Source organism: Erythrolamprus reginae, unplaced genomic scaffold (genome assembly GCF_031021105.1).
Source record: "Erythrolamprus reginae isolate rEryReg1 unplaced genomic scaffold, rEryReg1.hap1 H_1, whole genome shotgun sequence".
Lineage (NCBI taxonomy): Eukaryota > Metazoa > Chordata > Lepidosauria > Squamata > Dipsadidae > Erythrolamprus > Erythrolamprus reginae.
Window position 1 is genome coordinate 1610873 of NW_027248462.1, and position 10628 is coordinate 1621500.

At 36.6% G+C, this 10628-nt stretch overlaps 2 long non-coding RNA genes across 3 annotated transcripts in view; one reads left to right on the forward strand and one right to left on the reverse strand.

Annotated features, from left to right (window-relative positions):
- LOC139155263 (uncharacterized) overlaps positions 1-7815 on the reverse strand; it is a 53792-nt gene extending 45977 nt beyond the window's left edge. For both annotated transcript variants that reach the window (XR_011557056.1, XR_011557057.1), the window contains exons 1-2: positions 7770-7815; positions 6961-7043 (exon numbers count right to left, since the gene is read on the reverse strand). This is a non-coding gene — a long non-coding RNA (uncharacterized lncRNA). The remainder of the gene's footprint in view (positions 1-6960; positions 7044-7769) is intronic.
- On the forward strand, positions 1362-7585 carry LOC139155264 (uncharacterized). Its single transcript, XR_011557058.1, has 3 exons — positions 1362-1496; positions 4019-4088; positions 7539-7585. It is a non-coding gene; the product is annotated as an uncharacterized lncRNA (long non-coding RNA).
- Positions 7816-10628: the final 2813 nt, after the last annotated feature.

A 10628-nucleotide genomic window follows, 5' to 3' on the forward strand; every position in this document is an offset into this window, starting at 1 on the left:
AATATTTAGGATTTTTCTGTGAGTTAGTGTTCTGGATGGGGAAGAGAGGAGGAAACTTAGATATTAATTGACCTTACCCATCATGTCTATTAATACATGTTAAATCCTACTTTGGCAATATTATTTCTACTCTTGCTTCACAAAGGAAGACGCATTCCATGCCAAAAAAGTATACAGATGGCAAACTTCTTTTTTAAAATTCTCTTCTCACTCATGTTGAATCACAAACCAATAACAAAACTCTTGGTGTGGAATTTCTCATTTTATTGTTTGGTATGCATGAGCCTAAATCTTAGACAATGGAGTGAATTGTGTAATTACTGAGGATAAATTATACTGCAGCATAATAAAAATTACATATTTTGACTGATAGTTATCATTCCATGCCCCACGTTTTTTTCTCTGTGCCATTCATTTCTGTTGCTAGCCTTACGTATGTGCTAGGTGATAGTGGAATTCAAAAGGCTGTTTCTCAGCCTGGAAAATAAATCGTCCTGAAATTATGTGGAATTACCGTATATGATCCCAAGAAATAAAACAGAAGTTTCCTGTCTGGTATGAGCAATTACTAGCTATGCAACTTTTGCAAACAGATATAAATAATATATTAATACATTTAGGCAAATGTTCTTTTATTGAATGAGTGCAATAAATTAATTGCATTTTTATAGATGTTTCCTGTTCAGTAAAATTATTGAAACACATGGACCCATTTTGTGTAGCCCGGTACTGATAATCTTTTTGTCCTTGAGACTAGCAAGAACAGTAAATGGGAACAGGTATTATGTGCCACTAAATATGGAAGAGGCACAAGCTCAATTTGGAGCACTTCGGAAATGGCATTGGTAGGGTTGCCTTGACACAGGTAAACCTTTCCATCCTTTTTTTGAGTAGGTGTTTAAGTAAGAGATCACTGTAGAACAAGTGCCATTTGTACTCTTAACCTTGTAAAAAGCCTTATATTAACTTAGGCTGATTTAGGTCTGATTAAAGGATTTTAAAGCAAAACACCCTGGTTCCCATTTGTAAACTGGTGAGGGAAAACTAATTTGGGAAGCATTGTGTGAGAGTATAGTGATTTAAGGATAGCAATCTCAACAGGAGCCACTTAGAAGCCTCTTGTTCCATTTCCAACCTTTTATTTTAAATTATAAACAAAAGTTACATCACTAAAATGTAGCCATTTTGTAGCTATATTTTGGGAAGTGGGGACCATATACAGTCCATGAACTGCCTATGTTTGCTGTTTGTTTTTCCTCCTGGCCACGTTGGCATGCATAGATGGGGGATTTTAAGCCTCTTTCTAAATGCTGGGGTCATGTACCTTTATTCCTGGTAAGAAACTCATGTTTTTGATTTTAGGGAATGAGATGACATCTCGTGTACTGAGAGCTCCCAAGAATCCAGTCTCCTGTGTGCCTTTCCTTACCATAGTTGTAACAGTTCTTTGAAATATACAATATGATGACAAATAGTAATTAAGACACCACAACCAGGTTGGTAGCCCTGATGGGAAAGTTCTTGAATCTTCATTTCAGTTCTTTAATCCCTGAGAAAGATATATATCTGGAAGTGATGCCTGCACAGGATTTTCAGGTAAACTGAATTGTGCTTTAATCTTCCCATGTGGCATGCAGACTTTAAAACGAATAGAGGGGATGTATAAAAATAAATTAGGGTTGTAAATGTGGTAAAATGTACTTCCCCTTTTCACATTATAAAAATAAAACATCTCTGTACTTATCTTTTTCTCCACATCTGAGGCGGACAGTGTTTTAAATGAACAGTTTTTTGCACACAAGTTTTAAAGGAAAAGCAGAGCAATTTCTGCACTCTACATTGTGTTAGATATTCATATGTACATTCATTGATATCATTGGATGTAAAATGCTGTATGTGGGCATGCGTGGGCATGCGCATGTACCTTTGATGACTTACGATCGATTTGAAAAATCCCTGAAATTTTCTTATCAATATTTTTAGAAAGTAGACTGCCATTGCTGCCTTCTGAAGGCTGAGAGAAACTGAATGGCCCAAAGTCATCCAATTATCTTTGTACCTAAGCCAGCACTGAAGCAGATCATCTGGTTTCAAGCCTACTGCCTTTAACCCTTAGGTTTGCTTTAAATAATATTTTATTGATTAGATAAATTAATTAATTAGAAGCAGAATAAGAAGCTAAATGTTGATCCAAACAAGGTCTAATTTAGGTTAATAGATTATTTAATATTAATGGAATCTAATTCAATTAAATTTCTTTGTATCTAACCAGCAAACTGGTTGAGAACACAACAGAACTGAGTTTGAAGTTTTAAAATGTTTAAAACTTTAAAATGAAGCTTTTGGCTTTTCCAACCTTTGTTGAATGAATTCAATGTATATTTGTGTTAATATTTTATTTTCATTACACTAATGGGCATGAAATATTTCAGTATTAGGAAGCCCCTTCCACATACATAGTTACTAGCTTATCCTGTTATCATCATTCTTCACACTTCAGCCAACCTCTTCCCTAAATGGCAAAATTAATTTAGGTTTGCAGGGAACTATATAATGAGTTTCTAAATGTAACTAACAGAAGAAATAAAACTTAATGAGTTTTGAATTTGGCTTTGCTCAACTAAAATATTTTTGTTTGACTCTTCAAAAATGTGAAATGTAGCTGAAGAGAGAATATGACTCATGGAAGACGGAGGAAATAGCAAAATTGCACAAAGAAAAAGTACAAACCATGATCACTTTGGTAGCTTTTCTCCTTTATTTTATTTAAATGCAAAAACATGTAATATGATCCTAAATGTAGCTTGGGGAACTTTAAGTCCAAATGCTGGGAAAGAGGGGTGAGTACATCATGGCAGTACATCAAAAGGAATCTGTACTTAATTAAATGAAATATTGTGCAATATGATTGGTGGACAATCCGACAATACTTACACATTATGCTTCTGTTTCTGTTTTCCATTCTTAATTGTGTTGTCCCTTGTTGCCTCCGTTGCTCACAGTACACTCATCCATAAAGTAGGAAACACTACACTTGGACACAAGCGTTTAGTAGTGCTTTCTACTTTATGGATGAGTCCACTGTCCATAAAATGTATCTTTGATCTGTAACTGTCATCTTCTTCCAGAATCGCCTCCTGAGTTGTTTCCTAAGTCTTCCCTACCCCACCCGCTCACAGCTCCCTGGTGGCTGATAAGACAGGGAGATGCTAGCAGGAGGAGAGGTTTGACAGTCTGTTTTATGGGCTAAGAGTGACACAGCATTTTTAGTGTTAAAAGATCTCTTACCAGATACATTCACAGTCTATATAAAGTTTCTACTGCTTCTAACAGCAGAATGAAAGGGTGAATAAATTAAATCTGGATGGGTTCACCACTTTACTAGATACATATGGCAAAATTGTGTAGAAAATAAGGCTCCAAATTCTCGTGAGAATGGCTTAATTCCCTCCCTCCCCATTTTTCTCTTTGGTTTCCTTCTATCTGAACATCAAAATTGCCCCCCCTCCCCCCCCCCCCGCACTCCAGTTGTAGAAAGACTGAGTAACTTGTGAATTCGATTATAAGTAAAAACATTTAGAAAAAGAAAAACTGGTGGTTAGCATTCCACTTTTTAGATGGCCATTTCATATGACTCCTTTGAACCTGTTGATGTGGCAAAGTGCTGAGAATATATGAATATGTGCATAGCCTGCACTTTTTAGTAGTGTGTCTGCCAAGACCAGTGTACAATGCTCACTTTGCATCCCAAATTATTTTTATGCATCTCTTCCTTTCTTAACTTGTTTCTCCCTGTGCAGTCTTGAATTCTGGAACGCCTTCCCCAAATGTGTGCAGTGGAGGGGGGAGGACAAAAATTACTAGTTGTTTTCTTTTCTCTTAAAAAAAAGGTATATTTCGGAGGAATGTGCTAAACTAAAACCAAATTGTGTGAAACTGAACTAAATTCACCTTTCTTTTTCTATTCCCACTTCCTTACTCTCTTTTTAAAGTGCTAATCATATTGGTTTTTATACAGGGATTTCACTAATAATGGCAGAATTATTGACAGATCTGTCTCTTGATGTCTTCATATCATTGGTCCTGAAGTAAGTGGTAAAATCTGGCTTACCCAGTTCATATTTAATCAAAGAAACCTCTCCCCCAAATTGGTAGCCATCTCTCTAGCTTACTTAACTTCCTGCAATTGTTTGTTTTATGTATAACATTAGAAATTACCCAGTAATAGGTGTTATATTTGAGCAGAGGTCCTAATTCATTTTAGTTTTTCTGCACATGCACTCTGTTCAAATAGCACTTGGAGCTGCAAGATTAATAATAATAATAATAATAATAATAATAATAATAATAATAATAATAATAATATTATTATTAATTAGATTTGTATGCTGCCCCTCTCTGAAACTTGGAGCGGCTCACAACAGGTTGTGAGTAAGTTGTAGTTCAAAACTTTGAAGTGACACAGAATCACTCTACATTGGATTAGAAATAAGTCATCTGGGCTTGAGGTTTTACTGGAATGATTGATCATAATTAAAGATTGGTGATGAATTGGAAAAAAATATACGAGTGTGAGCTATTAAATGACATTTCTTTGATACTGCATTTCTCAATCCTCGCCTTGAAATCTCTTATTTTCTTTGGCAGAAGTAGATGTTTTGCAGATTGTGGTGACAGACATGTGTAGTTCAGGTTTTGTTGTAGAAAGCAAATATTTCTGTTGAATTTTTTTTTTTAAAGGTGAGCAATTAGCTTTGAAAACCAGTATAACTTCCACAGTCTGGTAACTATCCTGCATGTTAAGAAGTTGACTTAATCTTTCTTAAAATCATGCTTTAACTTTCAAAAGCACCCTAAATTAATTTTAGTTAATGAAAAATGTTTTTTTTTTTTAAAAAGAAACATCTAGCACACTAAATTCTATTTGAAATTCTTGCCTTCTCCACTCAATTTAGAAAAACTATAAACAGGTCAACATTAAGTCAATCAGGGTTTTAGAACATTTTAGTAGAGATAAAATGAAGAGTGAGCCTTATGTAACTTGCATTAAGTTCAATGAAAATAGTGTGAAATAAATCCTACACAAATAAATTTAGTAGAGATAACAGGTGAAGCTGAGAAAAGCAGCCATCCAAATTGATCAGCTCCAGTACCTTACTATCATCTTTAAACAATACAGCAAAGTGTGAATAGCATGCCTATTTCATAATGACCAGTCAGACAAAGAAGACAAAGTACAGTATAGCTATTTTTCAGGGTACAGTACTGTAAAACCATGCATTAGCTTGTTTAATGGGTAAATGTAATTTTTGAGAGTAGTTACAGGTAAAAAGGTTTATGGTGATGTACTATCACAGGTGGTCTGTAAGAAATGAATGTTCTGCAGACCTATCTTAATTATATTTTGGGGTTAGGAAATGAGTTATTACCTAGTATAAAGAACATATCTTTAGAGAATGTTTGGTTTTTGTATTAATTTCAAAAACGATAGACAATTTACAACAATGTAATTTGATTTAATTAAGTGTATGTTATTTTTCAATTATCATACTAAAGGGCATATGATTTAGTCTGTTGTTTTACCAAGATTAACAAACAAATATATCCATTGGCTCAGAGAAAATATCATTTTGAATTTAGGTCTGATCACATTTACTTGAATATGATCTTTACAGACATCAGTTTGATTTATTCTAAACAATATCATAGCATACGGCAAAGCAGAGCCATAGAAGAGTAGCATAAGAATTTATGGCTGTTGTATACTGTGTTATGAAGAAACATTTTTGAAATACAGTGCAAAGAACCTATTGACTTGTTCATAATCCCTTGGAGAAAATCCAAGTCTTCGATCAGTTGGGATTAAGCCCAATTGGAACTTTTAAATAAAGAATTAAATATACTATTAAATATCTCTCCAAATGAACAACAAAAAAGAGCTTTACAAAGCAGCTAGTTCACAGGTATTTTTAAGGTGATTTTTAAAAAGTGAAGATATATTGATGAAATTTCTTCTTTCCCTTAATTTTTTAAATCAAAATATTGACATTTAAAGAATATTTTTGTGGTTAATTTATCCAGAGATGCCATATCCATTTTTCTTTCTTTTTTATTGTCTTTGATCTCTCCCTGCCCTTCTTCGTATTAAAGCAGTAGTTTAGAAATTTTCTTTTATGAAATAATTGCATTGTGATTGAAAGTACTATTAGAATTACATTATAGAAGTACCGTATTATGTAGGATCGGTCTGAACCTCAACCAAAATTTTTGAGAATACAAAACTCTCATAGATTATTTGGTACAGTGCTTCTGTCTAAAATCCTAGGAGATTTTGGGAAGAAAGCCAGAATTTTGAATAACAATATTAAAAACCTTGTCTTGTATTCTCTTTGGGTTTCGGCCATTTTAAGAAAGATTACGGTACTTATTTCAGCCACCCGCAGTACTCTTGCGAACCACTAGTGGCCTCTGAAGCACATGTTGAGAATTATTGAACTAGATCTTTGTGTATTTGCAAAGACAAAGGTGCTTTTTCAAGAGGCAAATGGACTTTCTGGTTTTTTTCTCTGAAGTTGTTTCGGTTCTCATTCAAGAAGCTTCTTTAGGTAAAGAAGATTCATGGATGAGAAGCGAAGGTCTTCAAAGAACCCTCCCCCCCAGAAAGTCCAGTTACCTCTTCAAAAAGCACTTTTGGGACAACCGTTACATGGATGAATTAGAATCTCCATATAATTAACTTAGACAATTTATACTCCCTTCAATGATTTTTGGCAAAAGCCTTTCAACTTTGCCTTATTGTTAAGTAGGGTTCAAGCACTATAGCAGTGGGTCCCTTTCCTACAGAGTGTGCTTTACAAACTCTTGAATATGAAAGGATCACTTCTGCTTCCTTCTGTCTTTGATATTGCATTTCACTGTGGTTCCAAAATAGAGGAAAAGAAATAATTCATTATGTCTTACCAGCCAGTCCTGTTCCAGAGGCAGGATTCATGAAGGAAGATTGATTGTATCCTGAGTCAAAGGAGAGTTTTCATATCAAGGTTCTGAGCAAAGGTGTAGGAATTGCATTACACCCAAACAACATAGGAAAGAAATAGCCTTAGAACAAGTGAACAATGGAATAGAAAGTAAAGAACTCCTTTAAAACACTATTAACAATCTTGATTGGGGAGAGTGGAGTTGATTTGAAAAGAAGTTTGAGGGTCTTTCTCAAAAGTAGAAGGCACATGATTAAATTTCAAAGTTCCCTTACATAGTGCCTGAAGAAGCCAAAATGTGCCCTTGCTGGCACCTCCGCCATATTTCCTCTTGTTAAGTCAGACTATGACTTATGTAACTTCCCCATTTTTGCTTCCCGTCCTAAATAAGTTTAAAATGGCTTAATAGGAATGGGTTTATTCTTTTTTGAAACATTTTCTTGCAACCATAGATACAGGAATTTAACAGACTTAAGAAGAACAACAACCCTATTCTCTATTCCACCTGCTTCTTGAAAAAATATGAACCTTAAAGAACTCCTTTCTCTATTTTCCCCTTAGATGAATTTGTCCTGGTTCTTGCTCAGAATACCTGACTTGACATGCTGGTAAGTGAGGCTCTCAAGGAGCCCATGGATATAGTTGCTCAAATTTCAGCTATGAAAACTTAGAATAATCATTTGTCTCATGAAAGACACAAGTGATTATTCTAGGTTCATAGCTGAAATTTGAGCAACTATCCATGGCGCCCACCCTTCCCCTTAACAGCCCATAGCAATTTTGTAAAACTACCTCTTGCTTGTTTGCAATCTTTCCGGACCACCAAGGAAACCAGCTGCCAGATGAAGTAGAGAGAGATGGAGGCAGTGGTGCTTCGCTCATTTATAGAAGATGCCTCGTCATATTCCCCGCCTAGTTTCTCCTCCCACTCGAGAAGATAATCACATGACTCTTGCTATCTCCTTTCCCTCCCAGGCCCAAACCACAGGAAGTGTCAAGAGGCCTCTCTTCTCTTAAGTAGAGCAGGAAATTATATCTACCCACCCCGATGTCTCAGAGTGTTGCCTCCACCCCTCCCCATGTAGCAGGGAGCTGTGGTTAAATCTATTTGTGGGGTGTAGCTCTCAGCTACGTTTGGCTATAAGCAAAAGGAACAGGCCGAAAGACTCTGGGTGAGGCTTGGCCACCTGTATCTTTTAAAAATAGTGTGATTCTGAAGCTAAAGCAGCTCTAAGTGAAGTTAGATTTAGCAGAGTATGTTGAAATGGCAGCCCCGCTGAGCTATGCAGTAGAATGGTGCAGATATGGTCTGTGGAACTCTGGAGTAGAAGCCTTTGTACAATAGAAGACAATTCTGTTTCAAGAGAAGGTTGCATGGTCCCTTCTCTATACCCACAATTAGTTCTCTGTTCTCACCATAGATATATCAGTACACATTTTAGAAAATCTCTGTATGCTAACGATGAAGCTTGACCCACTGTTGGTGGCTTTACAAATCTGTTCCTTATCACTTTGATTATATATTTTATCTTTTTTTTTGTTTTGCAGTTGGGATATATCCATGGGAATATTTTTATCCTCCTTCAGTAATTTATCTTGCATTAATATATATGTATCTAACAACAACAACAATAATAACAATATCAGCAGCAGAAGCAGCACTAGCCTATACAGCTGAATTTGGGCATGGACAGATTGGACAAAATCCAGGTCCATGTTTGTCTGGAAGCATTTCTTTCCATCTGGGACCATCACACCGAATTGCATGGTCATTCCAAGGATGGTTCTAAATTAGGATTGGTGGTATTTGATTTTAATTCTAGCAGCATACTTAAGCACTGGCCTTGGATTGAGATCAGAATATCTTCCATTACTACAGATTTTAAGGGATATTATTCAGTTGATATAGGGAAACTGTCAGATGCTTATGTACTTGGGCAACCTTTTGTACTGTGCTCTATCTTCCTTTCTTTTCTTGTCACCTGATTATAACCTGATGATAATTTGTGCTGGGACTTTAGGCGCCTTTTTCACAGCTTCTCTTCACAGCTTCTCCTAGTGGATCTTGTATTTTGCTATAAGTTTTCTACCAAGATTCTTCTGGGAATATTTAGAATTTTGAGAACATGCAGTTTCATCAAATGGCTTCCATATACAGAATGTGGCAAATCGTTACATCCATTTTTATTTGAAGGCAAACTGGTGATGTTTTTCCTAACAGATCTTCTAGGTTTCTACTACTTGAGGTTTCTTTATTATTTTCTGAGCAACTAGACTCACTCCCAAAGTCTAGTCTTTTATTTTCTAAGCATATCTGTGGGAATGTTGAGAAACCCCGGAGCTTTCCATAATGTCCAAGGCATAAAAATAATAGAAATAAAATAAAATGAACTAGACCCTGGTAAGGTCCAAGAAATATGTCACTGAACATGTTGCCACTCTGTGCTGCAGTACTGGGGATCCAGTATTTGTCTAGACACATCATGAATCCTTGTAAAAATGTTTTTCTTTCCAGACTGTTGACTCCAGATTGCCATTAACATTTTATGACAATTTTGCAACAGGCAGATGTCAGAAGTAGATAAACAATCTTTTGAGTATCTTGTTTACCACTGGTAATTAATTGAAAGAGTCTGAAAGTATCTAGGAAGAAGCAGCAGGCTCAGGATTGAGAGCAAACTAAGGATGTTTATACTTGCCATCACTTGGCGAATCCATAGGGATTCATGGCTTCCATGACAACCATGAACCTGTCCCAGGTAGTTCAGGGTCCAACTCATGGGATGGGGGGAGCACACACTTGACCTACAGTTCCTCTCGGGGTAGTGGAGATGCTCATTCCGGTTCATGGGCACCAGCCAACTGGTCTTTGTGCATGCCGGAAACTGAAAGAGCGGATCGCTGGTGCACATGCGCATGTTGGAAAGCTGAGCTGCTGGTTCCAGTGTGCACATGCAAGCTGGCCAGGTGGTTCTGGTACGCACATGTGTGCCAAAACCAGAAATACTAGGTGACCCAGCATGCATATGCACGCCAAAAACTGGAAACTCAGCTTCCCGGCGCACCAGCGAACTACTCTTCCAGTTTCTCGCGCTCCCCCCGCATGTACTCCCGTTTCAGCACTCGGTGCCGAAAAGGTTCGCCATCACTGCCCTATACCATTTCAGACAACTCCTTATCCAATCTCTTCTTAAAAACTTCCAGCGTTGGAGCATTTACAACTTCTGGAGGCAAGCTGTTCCACTGATTAATTGTTCTTATCAGGAAATTTCTCCTTAGTTCTAGGTTGCTTCTCTCCTTGATTCATTTCCACCCATTGCTTCTTGTCTTACTTTGAAGTGCTTTGGAGAATAGCTTCACTCCCTCTTATTTGTGGCAGCCCCTGAAATATTAGAACACTGCTATCATGATACCCCAGTCTTCTTTTCATTAAACTAGACAGACATATGCCAGTAACTGTTCTTTATCTGTTTTAGCTTCCAGTCTCCTAATCATCTTTGTTGCTTGACTCTGCACTCTTTCCAGAGTTTCAACATATTTTTTTTACAAAACTGGATGCCATATTCCAAGTGTGACTTTACCAAGTCATTATAAAGTGGTATTAACACTTCATGTGATCTTGAGTCTATCCCTGTATTAATACAGCCTAGA